This window comes from Bombus flavifrons, chromosome 16 (genome assembly GCF_040668555.2).
Source record: "Bombus flavifrons isolate JBK064 chromosome 16, iyBomFlav1_principal, whole genome shotgun sequence".
Classification (NCBI taxonomy): Eukaryota; Metazoa; Arthropoda; class Insecta; order Hymenoptera; family Apidae; genus Bombus; species Bombus flavifrons.
The window spans coordinates 4,523,983-4,550,669 of NC_138457.1; the positions used below are offsets into that span (position 1 = coordinate 4,523,983).

Consider the following 26,687-nt stretch of genomic DNA (forward strand, 5'->3'; position numbering starts at 1 on the left):
TCGCGCTATCGTCGGAGCGAGATCCCGTGGCCCGGTTGGTTTCAGGTAAAAACTAGACGGAGCTCGGTCGACTCGTCGACAACGCCGTTCCTCCCATCCCATCTAACTTTCCATTCCATTTTTTCCCCTTTTAATTGCCGATAATTTATATACAGGGAAATATTAGATTCGTGCGAAACCGTATTAAACCAGGCCCATGGAGCGGAATGAAAGAGGAGGGTGGGGGGCAGGGAGGAAACCGTCTCTCGAAAGCCTGTAATTATTGGCAAACATGAGCACCGCGGGCCCATAAGATTAATTTTTACGCGAGATTGATGCCGCGGGATCGAAGGGTATCGACTGACGGCCATGGGGAAGGCTCCCTCTCAACGGGTCCTATTCTTCCCCCGGTTATCTCTCCCTTAACGAGATTCCATCCCTCCGTTCCTCAAAATCCTGTCTGAATATTAGTAGCTTTTACACTCTGCAAGCTCTCTGCCGCGTACATCGATAGCAGTCAGCTTGCTTGCTAATGTCGTCCAATCTCGAGGTAAATTTCCGTGTAATAACAACTGTGCCTGTGCCTGTGCCTGAGACAGCGGCGTATCGATTATTTACGCGTTCGATACAAAAGTCGTACGTATGGTCGGTTGGGAGCGAAATGAGAAGCGAAAACGGGAAAGAGGCGGCCGATTTACGCGCGCGACACGCACGCAACGTGTTCGCCGCGTAAGAAGAGTGCGCGCGTTATCCGGTGGGGATAATTGCGACACGATGAAAGGTGCAGCCACTCCACTGACACAGAATCGGCTCACCGAACGATCTCGAGTTTCCTCGGTCAGCCAGACCGGCAATTACCGAATTAAATATAAATTCACGGGTAATCGGCGCTTCCGCGATCGACGCCGAAATTCTTCTCTGCCTGTTGCTCGTCTGCCTCTGTTCGATTGTCCGGCACGGCGGTTCTCCGGATTGGCCGGCCTGTGCAATACGCTTTGGGATCGGCTTTAATCGATCGGCGGAATGCAAAGGCGGGTTCTCCAAGCGTGCGCTTTACCGGCTTTAATTACGAGAGCCGTGAGAATTTCGGCCAACGCCGGAGATTGAGCCTCTTGTTCGGAGGGGCAAGCAGATCGCGTATCGACGTAATGAACTTCGCGGAACCGTTGCTTCCTCCGTCCCTTTCGCCAATTTGTAACCGGCGCGACGAGAACTCTCGCGTACGCTGCAACACGCCATTTCGGAGAACGCGTACAGAATTATAGAAAGGGATACCCTGTCGCGTTCGGGTTATGGGGAAAATCGAGTATTCTCGGCGGCCAGGCTCCACCATGAATTACACGGTTGACCATTAAGACAAAACCCGACCTCTGCCATAACTCTGCATAGATTTATAGTAGCCGTGCAACGAAGGAAAAGGAGCCGGCGTTATAATCCTTCTGGTGTCCTCCGTGGTACCCGGTTTCGTCCCTCGGCTCGAGAGGAACCTCCGCGCAGACAGAGACAGCAGCACGCGGCCAAGCGCAAGCGAGAGAAAGCTGGCGGACCAGCCTCGGTTTCACGCTCACGAACGCGCGATACATTAGCATCGAGAGACAGAAACCGCAGAAAATGCAGCTTTGTGTGGTGTCCACACCATCAGCGCATAAAACAGCCACGGGCTATAAATATCGGCTTATTTACGGACATAGGTCCTGCCACGCAGCGGGGATAAATTCAACAAAATGCCCGTTTAATTAACACCTTATTTATTGAGACGTCCGGTTCCAGCCTCTTTTCCCGGCCACAAAGGATCCCCATCGAGGCAACAACGAAACGTTCCACCTCTACGACGCGCTATTTGCTCCCGCCTTGTGCGAAATTCCCCTTTAATCGACCACCACGTGCCACGCGAAAAGAGCGTCGAGTGTCGCCGGCCAGTCGAGCAACCGACCACAGAGTTCAGCAACGAAAACGATCAAAGGGACAAAGAAACGCGAGCAGCGTTCGACAAAAGGGGGTGGCGTTCGACGAGCCACGCACTCGTCGAAACAGTCGCGTGTGCCCTTGTTCTTTCGCCATTCTTAACCGTCCGGCTCTAGCTCGCTGCAAGTTTATATTATTCGTTCGAATGCGCCAAGTACGAAAGGACAAAGGCGGTGGGCAGAAGGCGGAGGACGAGCTTTTACAACTTTTCGTTCGAGCCTGTGCGAAAGGTGGAAAGTACGTTTCGTAGATTTACGTGAGTTTATGTACGCGTTGACAATTTCGTGCGTTGCACGTGTCAGCGGCCAACTAACCTTCTCGCGTACTCGCCGACTGGAAGTCGGGGCGCCGCGGTTCCGTAGAAAAATGAAGTTTTCCTCGTAAGTCAGAGGCATGACGGGCGAAACGCTCGCGGCGGATCCTTTACGGCCCCATTTGGCGGCGGTTAACCGACGGCGGGACTTCAATTACCCGCGCCAGAATTAGAACCTCGTTAAATAATCGTCGGGGAAGCGCGCCGGGGCGCGCAAAGTGGCCCGTTCGATCCATAACCCGGTTCGTCCCGTCGGTTCTTCTTTTTACAAGCGCGTTCAGGTGCCACTTTTCTCGAAGATTCAGCTGCTGCCGATGTCTTCTTCTTTCCTCTCTCGGCCGCGGCGATCCAACGGCTACTACCGGGTGGTAAAGTACACCGGGACGAGCCAGGCTCGCTTACACCTGCTTTACAAAAGCCGGACGCGAGAACCTTCTCATCCTTGGCGCTCACTTTGTTTCTGCCTCCTTTTCTCCGGTTATCGTGGTCGCTTCACGCACGTCAGAAATCCTCCTGTTTCCCTGCTCTTCGTCCGTGGAAACGTGTCCTTTGCTCCGGCTGAAACCAGCGTCGCGGACGTTACGGTTCATCGCCGACAGTTTCTACCTCGCAGCGGAACGAATTCTCCTCGTCTACACGATGTACGTAAATAGACTGCGGATACTTTATCTCTACAAACTCGTACGCTTGCAAACGCGATTGCAGAAATGCAGCCTAAATGGAAGTGTTTCGTGTATCGCGAATCCATCGGATTCGCCATTTTGGTCGCCAGCTCACTTCGCTTCTCGCGTTTATTGTGGTTTATTATGGAGTTTATTAAGTAACTCGGGACCATAGGAATTTTCGAATTTAGCCAGACAGCTGTTTCTGACGAGTATACTCGTCGTCGCTTACTTACCGCGACGCGTTTAAAGTACACGCTGTTGGAAAAGGTCGCAGCAGCGAACCGGTTGAAGAATCGCGAGAACGTTTCATCGACCAGGAGGATTTCTGGGATATTTCGGGTGGAATTAAGGCCGGAGATGGAGAGACGGTTGCTCGAAACGAAAACAGCGATCGCCCAACTCCCCAAGGACCGCGGTCGTCCACAAAACAGAGTGGATTACACCTGCGCAGCTGCCCGGCCGGGCAGGTGAATCCTTGGCTCACCTGAGCACCGTAGGTTTCGCGCACAAAGCTGCCCACGGCCACGGCACGTTGACACGTGTAAAGAAAAATACAGGCTCATCCGACACTCGGGCCCGCGCCCGGGGAAAAGTGTCTTCGAGGACACGGGCAGGTGATATCAATTGTACGAATTATGGTTGATTGACTTATGAGAGTCGACCCTCCTTGCCGCAGGCACGAGCCACTGCCGAACATCAACTACATTCTATAGTTTCGAGTTTCAGTCCACGCGTGCTCTTTTCCAATGGAATTCCATATTCAAATTTCGTCTGCTCGGGCAATGTTCTCAATTTTATTCCCAATTTTCTGTTCCTGCATCGTCCGTGCAATTCTGTTCGTTCGGAATTTCGAAATTGAGTGCTCTGTAACTGCGTAACTCGTGATACGACACGAGTTCCAAGTTTTCATCTGATTTTACTTTCGGCTGCTCTCGTCCGAATCTTTGAAACTTGTAAATCGATATACAGGTGTCGATATCACTGGAGATCGATAATTCCTTTCAGTTTACGTTACGAAAAAAGGATTCAGTTTGTATAAATTACAGACAGTTAGGACATCGAAGCCTTCGACTCGAAATTCCGCAATTCCTTGGTCCTTCGGGCGTAGCTACGAAACTTTTAATGCTCCTGGCTCAGATTTGTCGAAGCACGGAATTTCAGAGTGGCCAAAGATTGAAATCGAAGCGAACTTTTCGAAAGCGTAAAATGTCCGAGACGTTGAAAGCGTGGAATTGAAATGGAAAGACGGAACAGAGTGGCCCTCGAAGCGCCGACAGACTATTCACCGGCGACTAATGAAAGCGAAGAGGCCTCTAAATTTCCGCGCAGCTGTGGCCCATTTTTTTCAGCGGGCGGTGTTCGCAATAGCTCGTCTTCGATCGGCAAATAAAAGCGGCCCCGTATCGATCTATAATCTGACCATACGCTCGGCCTCTCTCTCTCTCTCTCTCTCGCTCTCTCTCTCTGTCTTTCTCTCTCTGGCAGCCGCATGCAACCGACCACGAGCCTCCGCTTTAGCCAGCGCATATACTGGCCAATCTTTGTAATTATAGAGCAGCCGCGCGTCCCATTAGCTCGATGGCCCTCGCGCACGGAACAGCGACTCGTCGGTGAAAGAAGAACGGAGAAACTTCGTATCATTTATCCGACCACTGACCAGCTCAACATCGTCTGCGCGTGTTCGCCGGTGAAAATTTCGTTACTCCACAGCTGTCTTGTCTTTCTAACGTCAAACTGTTTTAATCTCAGCGACAGATTCGAAGATGTACGAGGAGTTTTTCCATTTGCAGACAGCCGATCGCAGGAAAAAACCAGCGATTCTTAGGCGATGAGCCAGTGGAGAGAGAATTTTTTAAACATACACAATGTTACCAGGCAGGTTTCAAAATTTAATTAAAAATCGCACGTTCGTCGTTATTTCTTTCGAAAGACGACTTTATGCAAATTCGTATATTAACAAAAATTGAGAAATCGATTAATCGGATAATACGAGAATGTACGTAAAATTGGACCGACAAAAGGAACAACGACGAACGTACGATTTTTAATTTGATCTTGAAATCGTTTTACTCGGCCTGGTAACCTTAGTGTTAGCTATCTGCTCGCTGATTCTTTTTTCTATAGAGCGTCGAATAGAGAAACGATAACAGTTTGGTGTGAACGCACCATGTTGAACGAAATATGCGTAGCAGGTTCCTCTGCGCGGAATTTTTGTAATTACTTTATGCGTGCCGCGAGATGAGAAAGGTTGAAAATCGCTTGTCTAGACGACTAGCGGCGGACGACGAACCACGAAGGACAGGCTGGTACAAGCGGAAGTCGGTTGTAAACCCGTGCAAACGGTTTTGTTCGCGAGGGAGCGTGGTTCACGCACGCGGCAACACCGACAATGATCCTGTAAAACACGAGCTTGTGGATTTACTCGTATGCCAATGAGAGGCTGCCCCTCGAAGGAGGTGTTTCTACCGCCGACAGTGCTCGTTACCTCCTTCCCTGATGTCATCATTTCGGACGTGGCGTTCCTACGCCTCTGTCCATCCGCTCGCGTCGTATCTCCAGCGCTGGAATCTCTGAAATTTAAAAACGTACTTCACCGGTCGCCAAATGTCCATACTTGTCTTTCTAAAGTCGCCTAAGTCAAGAACTTAGAAAAATTGTCGCGTTGCGTTCATCTTCGATTATTTGCGATGATACGAAGATCTCTGCGGAGCAGTAGAAAGCAGTAGAAATATTTGACTGATTTGGTTTCATGTTTGCGTACAAATACGTCGTTGCAGAAGACGCGTTTGTAAAAGAAAGACACTTTTGGCACAATCTTAATACAGGGTGGTTGGTAACTGGTGGTACAAGCGGAAAGGGGGTGATTCTACGCGAAAAAAGAAGTCGAAAATATAGAATAAAAATTTTTCGTTCGAGGTTTTGTTTTCGAGAAAATCGACTTTGAATTTTCGCTCGGTACGCGTGCACTTTATCACGTCTCGTTATAACGGATCTCACTGTAGATCGTTGTCTCGATGGAAAAATTAAAAAAAAAAATCACCCCTTTTCCGCTTGTACCACCAGTTACCAACCACCCTGTATATTTTCATAAAATTCGTAATTTTCTAGCATATGAGCAATCTCTTTGCGTCTTCTTAGAGGCAACGTTCCAGTCGTTTCTTCTCCATTACGAATCGTATTATCGTTGAAAATTTTGGATCTTAATAACGGAAATAATGGTACAGGAATACTAAATTTACACTTAGAATTTATATTAGAATAATTATATATTTATTTGAAGAGCGATTTCAAAGATATTCATCGATACACACTTGCACGCGTCTCAGCACTTTCTTCTATAGCCGACTGTTAACCGACTGTACAGTTTACATTCATTTGTTTTCGAGACGCCGCGCGCACACATACTTCCACACACTGATATTCGCATACAAGTATCACTACTACGCATCTAACCTAGTGTATCTCAATAATTATTTTAATTTTAAAGATTTTGATAGCAATATCAACGATGAATGGCAAATTTTCCATCCAATAAAAATATAATCCTCCCTCGTTTTGCTTCGCCCTTTCGTTATTTACAATAATAAATTTACAATTGAGCCATTTACCCCGCGTTCCACGTATACACATGGAACATGCACTCGTGGAGTATACACTCGTCATTGCTTGATTTTACCTGCGTCAGGCATTTTCCAAACTAAACTGCGCAGTTAACAGGTTAAACACAGGATTGTGGTGGAATGGCAGCATAGTGGATGGCGACAAAGGAAGTGTGTCGAGGAGGCGAACAATCCCGCCTTGATTCCGTTGCTGTCCGCGACAGCGGCAGGGGCAGTTACGGGGGCCTGTAATTCATTGGTTCCGCTGCAGGTGTTTTCGCTCCTTGGACGCGAGTCCGGCTGAGTCCGAAAGCAACTATTAAATCGCAATTTTATGGCCGATCACCGAGTCGCGTGCCCGAATCTCGAGCTACCTATAAGCTTCTAATTAAGCAGCGTACGAACTGGAACCCTTTGTTGCAAAAGGAATGTGTTTGCGAGTCGTTAAAATAGCCGACGCGTTTGTCAAAATCCGACTGACAGCGACAAAATCGAGCGCAGTTCGTTCGCAGCGCATTCTCGATGCCATTCACCCAGTTTTTCGACGCCGCGTCGTTTAAAACGCGTCGCGTGCTCCACTGTACCACGCGTCGTCCAGCAGGTGCGTCTCCTACCTGTGGATCGACCTTAATATTCCCCTCGATCCGCGGATTCCTACAGAACCAGGGTGCCGTCCTGTTGCTTGAAAAACTTTTCCCAACGAATCAACAGGTTAATTGGTCAGCTTTCTAGCATCCCCTAACGACCAGACAAGACGAGGAACAGAGCAGACTAGAGCGTCCGACTATGCGTCTGGGTGGCGGTGAGAAAAAAGTGGGAACAAGGTAATCAGCAATTACGGCAGAATTTCCAGGTGTTGCTGGCGCGGTTCGTGAACGTCACGGAGAGATTTACTCGGTCGTTAATCTGTCCGATGAAGGAACGAGAGGCGATAGGCAGAGACTTTTCCGGCCAGGGACGTTCACCTGCCTCCGCGACTTTGCATTTATTTCCTAATCGGTCGAAAGTTCGCACCTGCTTTCCACGTCCACTTTCGTACGTCCTCCCTGTCCTTCGTGCGCTTCCTTTCCGGTCGAGCGGAGTCTCGATTAAACCGGCAATCGTTAAACCTCAATAAACGAGACCCGCACCAAAAACGGCTCGAGCCCCTTTCACGGTTAATCGATTTATCGGGCTCGCGTGATCGGCCACGATGATACATAATTAATCGTATCAGGAGAAACTACGAGAGCAGGATGATGCGCGGTTTATTTACACGATAATCGGCCGAAAATTATGTTTCCATTCTGTCCGGCTGGAGCTGTATCAAGCCGGCCCCAATCGCCGCAACAGCCTCCTTTCCATCACGTTTCTCTTAATTGTTCTGCAACGTGGAAAATATGGACCACATTTTTCCAGCAACCTGGTTCGATGTTTGTGATCGATGAAACAGCGCGACCAACAAGTTCGTCGCAACTCGCAGATCACGCGTGTTCGTATGATGTACAGTAGCAGACAGAAGGTAGTTTACGAAGTAAAAACTGTAGGAAAGTAGCGTAATTTTGTAAAATGGATTTACCATCCATCTGATTCGAGTGGAACAAGAGCAACTAATAAATACGATAAATAGCGTTGCGGTAAAAAATGTTGGGACGGAAGTTATTAAGATTCATGGTATGTCAATTTTTAACCTTTTTTATCTTATCAACCATAAGTATATTGTGTACGTTATATACATTAGGGCACCTATTGATATTTAGTCAAAATTACATGCTCCTATTTGCTAGTAATTTTATTATAAATCCACTGTTGCATTATCGTACACTGTGCTGTGAATAATTATACGTTGAAACAGATTTTTTGCCTTATTTCTTCGGTGTTTCCAAGAAACCACTGATTATGCCTCAATATGTTGAGCGAAATTGTTTTTGTAATGGATAAATTGCACGCTACACATGTTGCACGGCGAATTATTGCCTTTGATAACCGGAATAGAAGACAAAAAGGCGATTTTTCAACGAGACAATGTTCCTATTCATACAGTCGCCAGTGCAAAAAAGTGGTTCCAAGATGTCGGAATAGAATTATTACCATGGCCAGCACTGAGCCCTGATCCGAACACGAGCGAGGACGGAGAATTTTAGCAAGAAAAGTTTACGACCAAGCGAAACCATCGCTAGAAGATACCCATCAACCCCCCTAAAAAAAAGAATGAATAAAATCCACGAGGGCGGATATTGAAAAAAAGATACGAATAAGTCAGATAGTGTAGCCAACAGATGAATAAAAGCGATCAAAAATAAAGAAAAATCCATGGAACGTTAAATAAAAAGGTAACAAAGTGAACATCGAGTTTATGTCTTTTCACAGCCATTTTCAAGGCACAAGTTTCAAAGAAAATCTAATTTCCCTCGGACTTGGGAACAAGACAATTTTTGTATTCCTCGTATCTTCACTTTTATTTTTCGTTGTAACATGAAACCGTACAAACCATCTTGTCAATTTTTCCTTCAATCTCACGAAAAGCCGGAAAATAGGCTCGACTATATAATCACGTGTCTCGCTTACACGCGTAAAACGCTGAATAAAGTAGAAGTTGTTAGAATTCTGCGCCAAGTGCGACAAGTAGATATCCTAATACTTACGACCGACGATGTACGTTGTAAGTTGGTCTCGTTGCTTCAACGAGATGGTTAAGTAATGGTTATTTTGCCTCGGTCACGAAACACGCTATTTCTGGTCTCTGACTAAGAGTCGTGTGCAGAAGTTACGTATTGGCCGATCGGTGGAAGGTGGCACGGCGACGAGCTCTCGGTCGCATTAACCGTACCTGTTACTTGCCTGCGCCATCGGTAATTAGTTCAGCTGCAGCGTGCGGAGACGCGTGCCCAGTGGCCGGTACTCGGTGCTGCAGCTGCACCTGTCGCCCCGGACGATCCGCACGGCTTCATAAATACGTGGCTCCGCGGGCGCGCGGCTAGCGTAAGCGCGCACCACCGGCGACAGAGAGCCGCCCCGATAAAAAGCCGCTATTAAGCTCGATTCCAGACATCCGGGCCCGCCTGTAACCATACACGCTGTTGCACTTTAAATTTGATTTAGGACTGCCACGAGGTCGCCTCTCGCTCCTCGTCGCCTCGTCATCGTCCCTTCTATCGAGCGGTTATCGCGTGCTTCTTCGCCGCTGCGAGGGCAGACGGCACTGACGCGAGATGCATTGGCTTGGCAACTAAGTGATTGCGGATTTTGTCATTAGATGGTATTGACAAAACCCGCAATCACTTAGTTGCCAATACAACGAATGGAAATCGATTGGCGAAAATCTACGCTAAATTCCGGGGTCGATTAGTTTAGTCGCCTGTTTTAATCTGTTAATTCGCTTTTGATGGTGTAGCTGGTGTAAAGTTATGCAATAATTCGGGGAAGATATACGCGGCAGGGAATGGTCAAATAGTCAAATGCATTTTTGTAAAATACGTGGTAGGTTTATTGAAAGTGTAAAGGGAACATATCGTTAAATGTCATTGGTTTTTACTAAAATTTTCAGCTTTTATAAATAGAAAATGGTAATTTTTTGCACGTCAAACGCACCGAAATAAAGTTAAAACGTATACACGTGGAACGCAGTTGACTGGTCAACATTGGACTTTTAAGTTTCAGGTAGCTTTGGCATTGACGATTGACGTCTAACTTGGATTTTTCGGAACGTCGCGTCGATGGATTCTCGAAAACTCTTGGCCCATGCCACGTCTGCCATTGAAACAGCGTTGGAAGATTCAATCGTCGATTTTGAAAATAAAATTTAGTTATTTTTACAAACTGCTGCGTCGTGAATCCCTCCATTAGAAATTTCTAAAAAAGCAGGCTACAATTTTAGATTAGAAATTCAAAGCTATGGGAGAAGAAAAGAGTAACACGTGGAAGCTTCGGACGAGAAGTCGACAAATTTAGCGCTTCAGCTTTAGATTCCAAATCGAGTTACAAAAATATCGCGATCAAAATCCCCCTTCCACTAGAATTCCTAAACTTCGTACACGTTGATCCTCGGATTCTCGGCTGGCTGACTATTTCCTCTTCCGAATTCTCCAGGCTGTGGATTTGCAAGTTGCGCGAAAAAGTCCCTCCTCTTGCAGATCGTCGCGGATATTCGGTTAAATTCGCAGGTGTTGCGCTAGTGGCGAAACGCGCTAACTTCGCAGCGACTATCGAGCATATAGTCGGCGCATAGTCGGTGCACCGCGATAAATCTCGCCCACGATACTTATCTCAGCGACTATGCAAGCCAGCCAGACGGTTTCCTCGTCGTCGCGAAGCGTCGTCCCCTCGCCACGCGGCCACGACCGCTCGTCCAACCTCGATCTTCGACTGCAGATTCTCCGGGACTTCTGGAATTCCGCTAACTCCGTATTTCCGCGTGCCTTTGCCCTCACCTGGGGGAGCAATTCGTTTCGGCCATTGCACGAAACTTTCCCATTCTCAGCCACGCCACCGCCATGGTCGACATTATTTCGAGTCTCGTTCGCCAAGTGGATCCGCGTCTCGTTTACGTCCCTCGTCTTTCGACAGCAAAACGGCCATTTAAAGGGAATTTGCACCTTTTTACTTTGGACTATCGTCGTGGTCACGGCTTGAACGAGAAACGTTGTTCCTGGCGTTTCGTCCAAAGTAAAGAGGTTAAATTTGATTTGAGTCACGGAAGGGACAGCGGATAGGAAATTGAGGGCCGCGCGTTCGGCACGCGACGAGCGGCAAGCTGCGAGCGCGGCGAGCGAGCGAATACAAGCTGCAGCCTCTGCGTGGAACAGCGGTCTTATGAATCACGCGGAACGCCACCAAGCTATCATTACGTCCGGTAATCACGGTGATTTGTCGGAACTGTTCTAATCGAGAGTCGATATCGGCTCCCTTTTCACTTCGCTGCGAGACCGCGCCTTTCTTCCCTTTTCTTAATCGCATCTTTCTTAACGAGTTTCCAACGAGATACAAAGCGTCGCATTCCGCGTAGTGGAACCAGCACTCTGCCAACTCTACGCTTTGCGATCGTTCGAAGAGTTCTAGTTCGAGAAACCACGCTGTACTCGTACGTTTCAGGACGAAATGCACAGTCTGCTCTCGCGCATATTAAGGTTCATTCATAAACGCGTGTCGATAGTTAGCTACATGTACAGTAGCTTAAGACTACTTTCCTGACAAATTATCGCGATATATCGCGGGCAATGGACGACCAACAACCCTCGATCCTTCGCCATCGAATTCCGCTAATTAAATTAAAGTTCTTGTATTATCCGATTAATCAATTTCTCAATTTTTGATAATATAAGAATGTACATAAGGCTGAACAAGCAGAGGCAATAACAACGAATATACAATTTTAAATCGAATTTTGCAACCGGTTGTTTGACCGAGTCTGCTAAGGTCAACGTTAAACTAGTGTCCGCTCAATCGTTTCACGCTCATTCTCTCAAATATATCGTTCGTTTCAAAAGTCTGTTCATAGATAGCATACACGTAATTGTAAGAACAAATTCGAATGCTAATTTACAATCCATGTGCGAGAATCTATGAGAAAGTCAGTGTTCTGAAACTTTTGTTCGCCACTGTATAAAGAAACGAGCGTTTGCTGTTAATGACACGGCGATGATATCACTGCGGCTTGTCTCGACAAGCTGGCACATCCAAGAGAAGCGTAACACGAGGAAGCTAGCGTTCGTCGGCGCAATTTCGTACGACGTTACCGCGAACAGGGAACAGGTCGATGCACGGTTAGGTCAGGGAGTTTTTTGGCGTGGCAAGAAGTCGGCCGAAGAAATACGCGCAACACGAGCGAGCCGGGGTTAACGATTACTGCGCGGTAAATAACCACGATCCACCTGTGCGCGCCCGGTTGCCTTGTAAAACCGACAGAACGCTCCATTGTTTTACATGGACGATCGTAAAGCATAACGAGGCCGCGAATTTCTGACCGCCGCCGCGCGATAATCGTTCGTCGTGCGTTCAAGCGGATCGCGATATCGACGCTTGTAAATTCGTTGCTAACGAACGAAAGAAGGAAAAAAGAAGGCAAGAGAAAAATAATTTCGCAAACGTTACGTCGTAGATGTTTTCCTGGCAGCCGTGGAGAAAGAGCTCAAAGCAATATTATTTAACCGTTAAAGTCAGTCCTCGTTAGGCCGTGGCCGATAGAGGCGTGGGTCGTGTCGTCGTATATTAGTTGGGAAACGCCTCCTGCGGGATCGAGAGGGGTGATGGCACACGAGATTAATAGCCAGCGGGTCAAGTACGCCGAGAGGAGAGCTGCTCTACCGAACGGAGTTCACCTTGGAAAGTAGTCGGTGGAATCGGCGAACGTGCGCGTGTTTCTCCCGACAGGCAAAATTCGACGCGAGCCGTTTACACGCATTGCGCGTCCATCGACGAGTTACGATGTTTGCTCTGGATGAAACCGATACTGTTAAACAGTCCGATCAGATTTTCCCTCGATAAGATGGGGCGCAACGCGGCTGCCGGAGTAATTGCACGATACTTTATATATTACGCTAAGTAATTGCGGCGGCTGTATGCGCGTTTATGTAAGGCCAGGCAGCGAACAATGAGGCAGCGATTACCATCGTCTCGGAATCGCATTATCCCGACGCGTCCACGAATCTCCGACGTGGATCCTGCTCGTAATTAACGCCGCCTCCGGTTCTGTGAAAAGTCCAGGTAAACTCGCGCCGCTTACGCTCGCTCCTGCAAATTTTCTTCCTGTAGTATCTATCGCGCTTTACCGTTACGCCAACCTGAACGTACACTGTCTCAGGCGAAGCGTAACAATGTTATCACTGACATTGTCACCGACGTAATAATCTTCCGCCATCTATGGGACAGTCGCATCGTTACATCCGCGTACAAATTCTCTTGTTGTCTGTCAAGAAGAAACTCGATTCGAGGATGAATCGACGCATATCCTGATCTGGTAAATTGTTAATAAATAAATAAATAAATAAATGTATAAATAAGCGGTGGCAGATGTAACGCGAAACACCGTGAACGAAAATATTCAATTCGACCACCTTTTCCACGAACGATGGATCGGAAAATTACGCGTCACGGAAAATTATCCGCCAGAGTTATTCCGCAATCGCTGGTGTACACGGCACACGATTTACGACGTTCGTCGTGTCGCGGAAGCCGAGGCGCCACCGCCAGGCTCCGCAAAATGGCGACCGATCAGGCGATTTACGATCGATGTCTTTGTCTCGTTACGCAACCGCGCGTCTGTCTCGAGTCTCGAATAGGATGTTACCGTGAAATTATCGCGCGCCTACTTTTTCCGATTAATTAAACGCTGCGAGGGAAAAAGTACCGTATTCTCTCATTGTATCCTCCCTCCCGACTCTCGATCGTATCGCCAGCCTTTTGTATTATTATTTAGCAATTATACGGTCGGTGATAATTGGCGAGGCTTCACGGCTGAATCGTTCGATTTCACAGAAAACACTGTGATGGGGGACAAACGATCTTCTTCCTTCTTTTTCTTCTCGTAACACGGTCGAACCTCGGTAACTCGGAGCATCTAAGTCGGAGTAACTAGCATCTTCGAGTTACAGAGGATTCGAAGTTTCCGCGTAAAAGAGACTCGACGGATGAAAACTCTCCGGAAACTTCGATTACGTTCACCTTTCAGGAAAACGTTGGCGTTTTCAGCTTCCTATTAGAACTCGCTTTATACAAAGTAAATGCAACAAGTTGCGGTCGCGATCGACGATGATAATTGTACGTCCGGTTGACGAAAAACGACTAGCTTGCGTGGATAATGGAGAAACTAGGGAGATTGCGTCGTCTTGGTCTGTTGTTTGAGACAATTGCAACAGCTGGAGGAAAAGAGACGATGCATCGGACGATTGGTTTCGCGCATCCTGTCACACTATGTCGTAGCTATACGCTGACGAGACTGACTTCTACCGATTAGCTGGTGCGCCTTCCGTAGCGCGACATCGAAAGTGGCCTTTGTATCTAACAGATACAGCAGACTGCCGTATAACGCGAATTTCTGTAACGCGCCAAAGATATCGCGATTATTGTGTTCGTATAATACGATTCTTCGTACAACACACACATATAATTAACCCTTTGCACTGCGAATTTTATTTCAATTTCGTTACCAGTAGCTTTTAAGTGTTTTATTGGAAATTTACTTTAATTAAAAACTAAGACAATTTAAATAAATAAAGAAAGGAAGAAATTCACTTAAATACCAGTTTTATTCTATTGTCGTATTTTGTAACTTTTGAGTGCATGGTATATCTTGAAACAATTTCCAGGATGCAATCCTGCTTTTGAGCTCCTGAGATAAAAACTGGTGTCGAGTCACACTCGACATAGGAGTGCAAAGTGGTAATATTCGTTGAAAGATTCGTCGAAAAGGTGGAATTTGTTATCGAAACTGATTCGACGATCGAAAATGAATATTTGCTTGCACCAGAACGAAGACGTTGGAACGTCATTTCAGACGACTCGGACAGCGACTAATAATCAGATTGCAAACGTATTTTTCAATTTAGAAAATCTTAAAAAACACAATACACAAATTTGTGTAATTACATTTTCATTAGAATTATCGAGCTTCCACTTTAATAGGTCTCTGCCATGGACAAATAAACAAATAAATATCATAGTCACATCAGACGACAGTATGCGGTTTGCTTGCACCAGAACGAAGACGTTGGAACGTCATTTCAGACGACTCGGACAGCGACTAATAACCAGATTGCAAACGTATTTTTCAATTTAGAAAATCTTAAAAAACACAATACACAAATTTGTGTAATTACATTTTCATTAGAATTATCGAGCTTCCACTTTAATAGGTCTCTGTCATGGACAAATAAACAAAGAAATGAATAAATATCATAGTCGCATCGGATGACAGTACACGATGGACGAGCGGCGTACGGAAGAGGTTAATCCCACCAGGAGTGGAAACGTCGGGGAAGAACATGCGCTCGGGCTAAAGAAAATCCTAACACGATTCCGGAGACGCGCGGGAGCCGGCCACTAAATCCTCCCCAACCCCGTGTGCCGGCAGTCCAGTTCCTGGACGCGTCGTCCTGGACAAATGCCCGGATACCAACGGTGGAAGCAATGCGTCTTAACGACGCCACTCTGCGAGGCGTCACCGCCGTACCACGCCGTCCCGTGCAGTTCCTGCGGGGGCCGTTTCACGCCTTCGGCACGAACGTCCACCGCCAGGACCGCGTTTCTCGCACATACCGGGGAAACAGGGCCATCGATCCGCTCTCCGACCGTCTCTCACCGAGGGAACCTTATTTTTTTCCCACTCGAGCCCCGTTTCGATCAGCCCGCTGACTCGTTTGCCAATGCGAGCTCGTTATTTATTTTCTCCAGCGGCAATACGCTTTTGAGTTTGAGGAGTAGTCGAAAGAAACGATGAGTTGGTAGATAACGTAACGTAAGACGATGGAAGAACGCTCGTAGCAAACACTGTGAATGCGAAGAAACGAGTTTCTCAGGAGGAAGAGAAAACTCGTGCTGTTTGAATGTGGTCGAAAAATAAATACACATTTACATGTTGTAAATCGCAAGCTTTTGTATTAATCACTCGCGACCATGCCAGCTGAGAGTTATAATTGGACAGTGGAAAAACACCGCGAGTACCGAGAAACGAGTTTTTCCACGAGGAAAATAAAACTTGGGTATCCGTGTGTGGTCGAAATTCGTGAGAAAAGAGGGTGTATTTGTAGGAAAGCCTGTACGTGCTAGCTCCTAGTCGCGAAGAGAACACGATATTCCATTCATTTATGTGAATGGCATAGACAAAAGCCAAGAACCAATTGACCAATTTATTGGGGACATGGTGACACCAGCTACCAGCATTATTAACGGCTATCTAGAAAGGAAAATTGAGTTGAAATTCTGTACCGCGGTTATTCTCGTTGCTATGTGGAACATTTCGCAATAGGAAAATCAAAGTTTTTCAATTTTGCCAGTGTTTTCTGCAAATATTCCTCGATTGTCTTTCCTACACCCTCGAACAGATTAGACAAGTCAACTCTTTCCGCACTTCATATCCGATGTTTCTTAAGGGGGTGTCCTGAATTAGAATGTTCTAAAACAGCATCTTTTTGTGATTTTTTTTTAGAAATGAAATTATTGAATTGTGAGGTATGGTTTTATATATATTTAACGAATACAAAGAAATTTTGTTAAAGTAGAAAGGAAAAATTGTAACAGATTTCTAAGCCTATTTCATGGGCTGCAGTTTTCAATCGATGGGAAAGATCCACCTCGTAATTCTTGACCGAATCAAAAAACCGAAAAAGGATTAATATCTTTCTTCTGGATGAACTAAAAAAAAAGCAGAAAATAGCGAAAAATTACAAATTTTGCCGGGTTTGAAGAAAAAATGTGTTTTATAAAAAGAAAAAATAAACTTTAAGGTGCTGTAACAATTGTTTAAATAAACTTTTTGACGAACCTTTTTAGTTTATCGAGAAGAAAAATATATAATAATTTAATCCTTCTTTGGTTTTTCGTTTCGGTCAAAAATTACGAGCTGGATCTTTCACGCCGATTGAAAACTGCAGCCCATGAAATAGACAGAAATCTGCTATAATTTTCTATTTTACTTCGAAAAAAAATGTTTTTGTATTCGTTAAATATATATAAAACCATACCTCAAAATTCAATAACTTCGTTTCTTTCTTCCCCTTCTATAAAAAAATCATAAAAACACGCTGTTTTAGAACATTCTAATTCAAGACACCCCCTTAATTGTAATTAGCATTTTCCACTGATTTACAATCAGTTTCGACACTTCTTTTACAAATAGTTGGCCCTACAATCAAATTACGTACATTCTACGAGAGGCAAAAAGTACTGACCTCTCCTCGAGGAGAATTCCGCTGCTTCGAACGACGTTCGTGGCCGAAAAAGCGGAAGGAGCAGTCGATGAGACGCGGCGATCAAAGCCGAAACAAAGCCGGACGAGCGAAACGATCCGCGCGACGATTAAAGGAAGCTTACTGGCGCGATGTTCTATCGCGTATCTGGCGCGCGATTTTAAAGCAACCTCGGACCATGGTAGTTTATCGGGGACACAGGTGAAAACGTAATTAAGAACGCAGTCGATTAAAGCGCGTTGCGCGCCGCGGGACGGTGAGGTAAAAGGCGAAATAACCGAGAGGGCTCCATGTGTGGCACGGTTAGCAGCCCATCCATTTTTCTGACTGCTTGTTGTTTCGCGCCAGGGGTCCCTCGGAGAGAGCCGCTTCGATCTCTCCAACCCCCGCCATTCTCCTCGACTGATCCGAAGCAAATCCGACCCGACCTTAATATAATCGTAATCCATAAACCATCTATAAAGTTTAAACGGTCGATAAACGCACTGATGGGTGGAGAATATTGGGAACAGCGACGTCGAGACGTAGTTTCATCTTATAATCGAACGGTTTTTCCACCTTTCTCGTTCAACCTCGTTCAACGCTGTTTCGTTTTGCAAAGACGCGATCTTTTGTTCTGCGTGTAACGAAGTTGCGAAATGCACGACACGCTTGCACAGGTAAAACACGAAGACGCGTTAGAAGGTGGAAAAAGGTAGGTCGGAGAAAATGGGACATGGTTTTCTGGAAATTGAAGACGATTCTACGCTAGAAGGTTGGAAAATATTTATTGTTAGTTGACCATCATAGTAACGATTATAATTAAATTAATTCTGTTTTTAAATATCTTTGACAGCTAATTGTTATCTTGTCCGTAGCTTTGCGCAGCAGGCAGCCTCCATATTAAATATTCTATTAAAAACGTATAATTATTTATTATATTTATCGAACAGTAAGAAACGCGTAGATTTAATATTCAGTGCGGAAGTTTATTAACGCGAACATAAATCGATTACAAAATTTTCACCAGGTTTAAAACAATACTCGATTTTTAATCGCACTTTCTTGATTTATTCGAGTTACTCGAAAACTGCTCTTCGATCGAGAAATCTTAGGTCGTTTCAAGAGTTTTTTTCGTTTTAACGTTTTGTCCTTGCTTGGACCATAATAAATAAGAAAGTTGGTTACGCGTCGAGCCATTTCAGCTGTTCAGCCGTGTGCTCGAACTTGCGCAAAATGTACGCGTCTCATGACATGTCTATTTTAACGCGAGGAAAGGAATTGTGAAATAACAGACACGTGTGGACACAACTAATACTTTTAAGATGTCTTGCGAGTAATTATGATCGATTCATTAGTGAAGAAAAATGATTTATTGTTTACAAGTGGATAATGTATCAGTAAGAATATGTAAATTAATGTTTTGAGAAAACTCGTAGGAAATTAGTAATCTACAACTGTGTGATATTTCTTGAAACGATGAAACACAATAGAAAACACAATACCACTATCATAGCTATCGTTATCAGAAGGATTGCAAAAATAACACATTTCTCACTACTATCATCAATATTAGATTTTCTTTTTACTGATACGACAGGTATAAGGGTTGTCTAATTCTTTAAGGAAATTGTAATCTAAACGTGCGAACGTAACAAATAATTGCACGTAAGTAAAATAAGAAAATATCGAGTACAACTAACAATTTTTGTTAATTCAGAATATTCTGTACCATCGCAAATACGCTGGCAGACAATGCACCTAAGTAAACCAGTGTCCATCGAAGGTAATATACAGGGTGGTTGGTAACTGGTGGTACAAGCGGAAAGGGGGTGATTCTACGCGAAAAAAGAAGTCGAAAATATAGAATACAAATTTTTCGTTCGAGGCTTTGTTTTCGAGAAAATCGACTTTGAATTTTCGCTCGGTACGCGTGCACTTTATCGCGTCTCGTTATAACGGATCTTACTGTAGATCGTTGTCTCGATAGAAAAATTAAAAAAAAAAAGAAAATTAAAAAAAAAAATTTTTATTCTATATTTTCGCGTGGAATCACCCCCTTTCCGCTTGTACCACTAGTTACCAACCACCTCGTATTTTCTAATTTACCACGAGTCATGCTCGTGGTTATTGCTTTTATTTATTTATTTCATTTGCATGAATTTTGCAATCAATTCTCATTGAGAATTCTAAGTCAATTTTTCTGCCGTGCTACTATGTCCTGTTTAATAAACACGTTTATCGTGTGTTTGATTCTAGTTGAATCTAGCGCTGTTGGCCTAAATTTCTTACCACGAGTCTCACTCGTTGTTTTAGGGCAAAGGGTTAAGTAACAGACGCACAACATTTTCTTTTTCATATTGGCGAATATATTTTTTATATCGGGCGAATTATAAACAAGCAGTTGCGGAACATTTTCGTGCTTTGACTAAGACAAAAGACCAGAGGATTGCTAAAGGACAAAGAGGAATTAACAGTCATTTTGAGTTGAGAAGTCAGAGAGTGCGAATTGCGTTGTCGAGGGAGCGTTGAATCTGTGGTGACGAGAAATGAACTATCTAGTTGTCTTAATTACAATACTTTGTTGTGATTAGTTCACGTTAACCCCTTAACCTACGATTTACGTTCAAGAATTTTGGGCCGAAAACGTAAACAAGCTCGCGCAGCCTTCCAGCCATTCGCACTTGTGTAGTACGTACTATGGGCTATTCCCGTAATATTTCGTTTCCTGTTTAACCAACATCTGTTTAATCCATTTACCGTAAATAAAATTGTAGTAAGATCCTACAATATTATTTTATTAAATTATCTATTTCCATTACGTTCCATTACCACGAAATGTCACGAAATGATCAGTCGATAAAAATCAATAAAATCATTCGATGAAATAAAGCGAAAAATGTCGTGCATCTGTCATTTCCCTACAAAAGCAACGAAACTGTTGATCCAAGCTGACGTAAGCTATCGCACAACGCGCGTTTCTTACGATACAATAAAACTATCAATGTCTCGATCGGATCGCATCGATCAAGGACCTACGCGTGGTACACGCAGGCTGTCTATCTGTCGATCTGAACTAATAACAATCTCCACGCATCGTACGATCGTCGTCGAATTCGAATGGAACAGCGAGGACGCACCGATTCCGAATGCCACGTCGCTCGTGCAAGTCGATTTTTCTGAAGCATCCGGCCACAATGGAAATTCCAGGCGTGAAACCTGGATGTTCCGGACGTCGGGAGCTGGTGTCTGTATAAAGCACAGTGTCACGGGGCACCGTGACACCGGAGGGAACCTTCCGTGGAACGAGGTTACGCGGAGATAGAGAAAGATAGTGGAGAGAATCGAGCGTCTGTTGTCTCCGTCTAAGCGCCAGTCACGCCGCTCTCATCAATCTTGTTCGATTATTCCGTGATGGGCGAAAAAGAGCGGCGCGAAGGAGGTCCATGGCGGGCGGGGGACAAGGGGGAAACAAAAGGAAGGCGGGTCGTTATAAACGGCGAGGCGATTTGATTTCTATTAGGCGACGCATTGTTCGCTCCCTCCGGGGGATCCTCGGCTCGTTAATGAATTTGTGGTCGCGGATCCGGCCCGTGGAAAACGTTTTCGAGGGGCTCGGGCCGATTTCGCGGCCGCAGAAAGTCTCCTCTCTGCGTTCGTGCAAGCTCGCGTTCCCTGAGCGGAGGTTCGAGGGCGTCGACGGGAGGTGGACCATCGCAAACACTCCCCGGAGTGTCAGTCTCGCGGATAATTTACGCCGTGGCTTTATGGGAGGCTAACTAGCGGGTAGAGCGCGGCCGAACACCTACGTCTCCCTCCTTTTCCAACGATTGCTCGTTGGCGATGAAGCGAAGACTTCATAAACCCTGGCCATGCCAGTTCCACCTCGCTCCCCTCCCACCGAGAAATCCCGTGAAAGGATCGGCCTGGGTTTGTTAACTAACCGCGCGACGCGATCGACTCGCAAAGAAAGCTGGAAAAGCAGATCCCTCGATCGATCGGAGACCCTGTTGCGACGCAGCAGACGCGACAATAGGCAGATTAGGGGCTCGAATGGATTCCTGGTCGCCGGTATTCACGTAACAGGATCAAATCGCAGACGCAGGACGAGAGGAAATTATAGGTGGCGGTGATCCGGAGAGCAAACAGGGCAGCTCATGCGGTAAATCGGTTTGCCCGCTCCTCCTTCCCGGTCCGAGCCGCTTCACGCTCCTCATTGTCCGCTCTTTTTTCCATCCCGCCCGTGGGACACTCGAAATCTCGTTTGCAAATAAGATTTTACGCTCTCCTTTTGCGCGCACTTCCGTCCCCTCTCCTCTCTCTCTCTCTCTTTCTCTCTCTCTCTCTCTCTCTCCGCTGTGGACTCTTCCTCTCGTAAGATTCAACGATCCCGATGAAATTACCAATTAGCGTTGCCGTTTACGTTGCTGCTGAGAGAAACTGGCTCGCGCGTCAGTCCTCGTTCTCTTGGACTCGGCGTGCACGGGAGTGGAGCCGAGGCGGGACAATGACCGTGAAGAAAAGCTATTACAATCGTTGGACGATTAGCCCGATCGTTTTTTGGCTGCCCCATCGAGGAGGAATCACGGGGAGGGCATTCACTGGCTTTATGAGGCAACAATGACTGGTCATCCACGGGTATTCGGGGATACCTTCTATCTTCTTCCACTTTTTTCTCTCTTTCTTCGTTTTAACTCGCCTCTTTCTCTGTCTCTCTCTCTCTTTTTCTTTCTGCCTCTCTTTCTCTTATTGCCTGTCGGTGATTAACACGCGCCTACCTTATTCGATCTCTGCCGAATACGAGCTGCCACGATCGAACGATTCGGTAACGGGAGGGCGCCGATAATTGCCGTTATTAAAGCCTCTGCCGTCTCTCTTTCCTTTTATCTCGGTCTCGCTTAACTAGTCGATCGTGATTTGTGCGATTTCTTATTCGCGACCTGCCACCGCACGCTCCACATGCCGAGTCGACCAACCACCCCACGTGCTGTTCCACACTTTTCAAATTCCCGCAAATTTTCGCGCATAGACCTTCGAACGCGAAGCAAACGCAAGAAGGAAGCGAAGCTTAGAAATCTACGCTTCGTGCCGTGGCTTCTCCATTCGTGTATTTTCGTTTCGTTTCGGCTACAAATCTCTGCTTCTGTTCGTCGTTCGTCAAATTTTACGTCAAGCGGACGCACGGTACCTGTGCGGTAGACGATGGATCGCAGCAGAGAGAAAGAGAAACAGAGGTTGCAGGTAACCGCGTATCAGCAAATTCGTCTATCCGAAGGTTTTCTCTTAGAAATTTTCGTATGACGCGCGTCATCCCACGAGCGGCGACTAACGAGCTTTCCTCGGGCTAACGAGACTGTGGCGCAGGATGGCTGGGAGGCGTCGAGCCGTCAGCCGGACGTCCACGCGCGAAATTTCCCTATCGACCGCGATCTTATCGCGTCGAAGGAAGAATTGGATTAACAGGATCAGCCGTTGATGCGATTAATCCGGTGGACGTGGCCGATCGAACGCTCGCCTTCTTCCTCTCGATCGAAAACCGAGCACCGTCAGCTATATCGCCAGAGTTGGAGGGAAAAAAGAAGGACAGAGGGTGATTGGTATAGAGAAGAGAGGCCAGGCAGCAAAAGGGGAAGAAAGAGCGTGGCGGGAAAAAGGATCGTTCGGTCCGGGGGAGGTGCCGGGCAAGAAGCGATCGAGAGCCGCGATCTTGCGCTCGAAAATCGAGCACGAGGGCGTCTACGAGGCGTCGATACCTCTCGTCTCGTCTCCGCGAGCCGACGTTCATGATCAACCTGCAATTAAATCGGCCAACTGAATTTCGACGCTGCAACCTCCGTAGATAATTGAACGATAAAGTTCCGCGCTTCTATCCAATCGGCCAACCCTATCCGGATCGACCTCCCCTTGCGCGCTGGTGACCCGTTCGCCGTTAAAATTAATCGCCGAGGAATCATCGCGAGAAGCGTCCACGATCGCGATCCTCCGTCTCCCTCGATTCTCCGATCCGCTTCCAACGATCGCACGTTTACCGATTGCAAGCTCTCGTTGCTGCACGTTGCGCGTTCTGATCTTAAAAGCGGGCGAACGCGCATGATGTGCAGTGATTTATCGCGATATAGAAACACGGCGAAATGGGATAAAAATGGACATTCGAAGACGGTGGAAGGAATCGTCGATGTCACGTTCTATTTAGTTGCCGCGTTCGGTAGCGTTAACTGACGTTTAATGCAACTGGCAATAAGTTCCACTTTCGGTTAAACTGCTATGTGCGGGAATACTGACACGAGAGAGGATTAAAGTTGTTCGAAAGTAAATTAACGATATGTAATGATTTATTCAAATCTTAGTCCATTTCGATATTAACAATGACGGATATAAAATTCTTCGGTTGACAAAATGATGATTCTTCGGTTGACAAAATGGTAATTATTCGGTTGACGAACGGTAATTAATTATTGACTCCTCTGAGTCGTTACATTTATTTATATCCGTCGGTGAAAAGCGTCGGGGTCTTTCTTTTGAAAATGTTTGGGAAGTTCCCAACGTTCGTTCAAACTGTCGACTTTCTTTACAGTTTAAATTGTCTTAGTATCGTTATAAAAACATAGTTAGATAAGTTTTTGCAAGATATAGCCTTTAGCGGCTTCAACTGCCAATTTTACTTTCGCGCTATGGATCGTGCGGGGCGCGGGACGTGACAGTCGAAACGAACGCGGAATCGGTCAGATGGAAGGTTGCTTTTCGAGGGGATAGTGTCCAAGGGGCGGCCGAGTCTTTGGCGGAGGAGGGTCGGAGGAGGTGGATCAGCATCGTTATTAATGGGCACGATTACTTGGCGAAACTCGCGCCTTTGTACGCCAGCCTCCAACCAGCCCTGCCGCCTCCCTCGCCCCCGCTCTGCCACCCATAATACCCGCGCGAGTATTCTTCTTTTACACCTGTACGAGCCCTTTTAACTTATGCATGGGATCCTCCCACAGAAACAATGCGCCCGCTCCTCTTCCTCTTCTTCCTTCCTCCTTCCTATCCGACTCTCTCGTTCGATTCTAACCTCCTTTCGTTCCACTCTTCCATACACCGCTGCCTTTCTGCTAATCGATCTCCCCTTGTTCGAGCTGATTTTTCTCGTTCGAGCATTGGCCTGGAATTTACACCGGTCCGAACGCCGAGTTGAAACTTTTGCCAGAGTAGAATCCATACGGTTGATTGCTCGGGATCTCGTTAACAGCCAATTAAAAGACCGCTGGAATTTCGGCCACCGTGCACAGCTGTTAAAATTACTAAATTTCTATAAAAATTTCGAGGATACTCGCCAACGTGGATGTGTCTTCGCCCCTTAGGTTTACGTGTAAACTTGGAAACACTCGGTTCGTACGTGGAATCTACTCGATTGCTGATAATTGCTGGTTTGTACCGCAGCTCCTCTTAGCTTGTTTCAGCGCGTTTCAGGATCTGTACGAACGTTGTGATCGCATTCGTAGCTCGGTCAGTTTCTCTCATATTTTGAAATGAAATAAAATTAGAAAGCCACGTGTTTGTCGATTGTGTCTGAAAAGTACTAACTTCTTTCTTGAATTTCACAGGTTGCTTTCACGTTATTTATAATTAGCCGAATAAATTGATATTGCGGTGGAAGCTCGATTATTCGTTGCGACTTGGACCTGGCGTAGTAGAATCGCACAAAACGTTTTGACAACCTAACGCCGCACGTTACGGATTTAATTATATTTATCCAAGTACGTTAAATACATTTAAATTTGATTAATTATCAAGTTAGAGATATATTACACGATACTGGACTATTTACGCCTTCGTAGCCTTGGAATGAACATTTCAAAGAAAAACGAAGGGAAATACCACGGGTAATACGGAAATTCGATTAAACGGGACTCGGGTCGAGACTGTGTCACGTAAAATTAATGATAAAAGAGGAGTAGCTGAGCAATAACTCAACTTAACTGTGCTTTTATAATTTTGTAGGTTTTTATTCACGAAGATGATTAAATATTACAATGAAGAGGGGCAAAGGATCCTGATTGCCCTATGTAATGGGGAAAGCGTAATGTCGGGCCATGTGCTAAGCTCATGTCAAAAGCTAACGTTTCGCTGTCAGGTAGCACGAAATGGCATGGATTTGGTTATGGTCGTTGTCACAACCGCGCTGTAGTTTATTTTATCTGTGCAACAATTATTTGTTATCCGTAAGAAAGTATTAGGTCGTCCGAAAAGTTTCTTTTATTTTATGAGAAAATAATAGACGCACAATGTTTTTCGTTTTATATTAGTTCATTGAATTATGCACGAACATAATAATAGAAATAGAACGATACCTAATTCGATAAAATAATATTGTTGTTCATCTTATAAAACGAGAGAAACTTTTCCTAATATTTTCGGATTCTTTTGCGAAATTCGGAATCTTTAATAGATTCGGAATCTTTTGCGGATTCTGGAATCGTAGATTCTGTCAGGAAGTTGACGGACCGTCGATCTTTCGTATGACGACGATACGCTCGGCAAAAATCATCGTCAAGTGGAGAGAATCGAGGCTTCGTGGAAGCGGCGCGTAGAAATCCGAGCTAATTCCCGTCTTGAAAGTGCGTGACGCGTTAAACCGCGTTGCGTGCCATAGCTGGTAACAATCGGAACACATCTAAATCGGCGAATCACGAAGAACGGCTCGATGATTCCTCTCATTACGCTCTGTCTTCTTCTCCGTTTCTATATCATCGCTCTGCCACCGAACAGATTCCAAGTAGAAAGCGGACAAACGTCATGGCTAACCGATAAAAGAGATTCTCCGTACTTGTCTATCATCCTCGTGGAAATATACGGTCAGCGGAGAAACGACGTGACCGTAGGCGATCCGTAAGGTGTCCAGAGTGGAAATCCTGCCGATTGATTTCCCGTTTCTTCCCCAAGGAGCTGGAAATCCCGCAGTTTCACACTCGACGTGAGACTGACCCCAGCCGCTTGACCCACGCGGCGGGATACGCGACAGGGATTACGTGCAGCCTGTTTCGGTTTCGATTCACCGATTTTCCATAGGGTTTGCAGCCGATTCTCGGCACGAGAGTCGCGCGTCCATGCGTCACTTTTGCCAATCGACGCGGAAACACTCGATTTCCAATGGATTTACCTCGATACGTTTAATCCAGCGCTGTGCCAGGCTTTCCGTTTTATCGGCAAGAATTTTAGTCGTTCGTGGATCGAGTCTCCGCTTCGAGTTTATGGCTAGGGGGACCTTTAAGGACAGCCATCGATCTGACATAGAACATCGAGACGACTGTAGCCCGATCGACGAATA

General features: G+C 46.0%; 1 long non-coding RNA gene across 1 annotated transcript in view; it reads left to right on the forward strand.

The window, feature by feature from the left end:
- LOC138188163 (uncharacterized) overlaps positions 1-26,687 on the forward strand; it is a 163,642-nt gene that overhangs the window by 134,714 nt on the left and 2,241 nt on the right. The window lies entirely within an intron of this gene.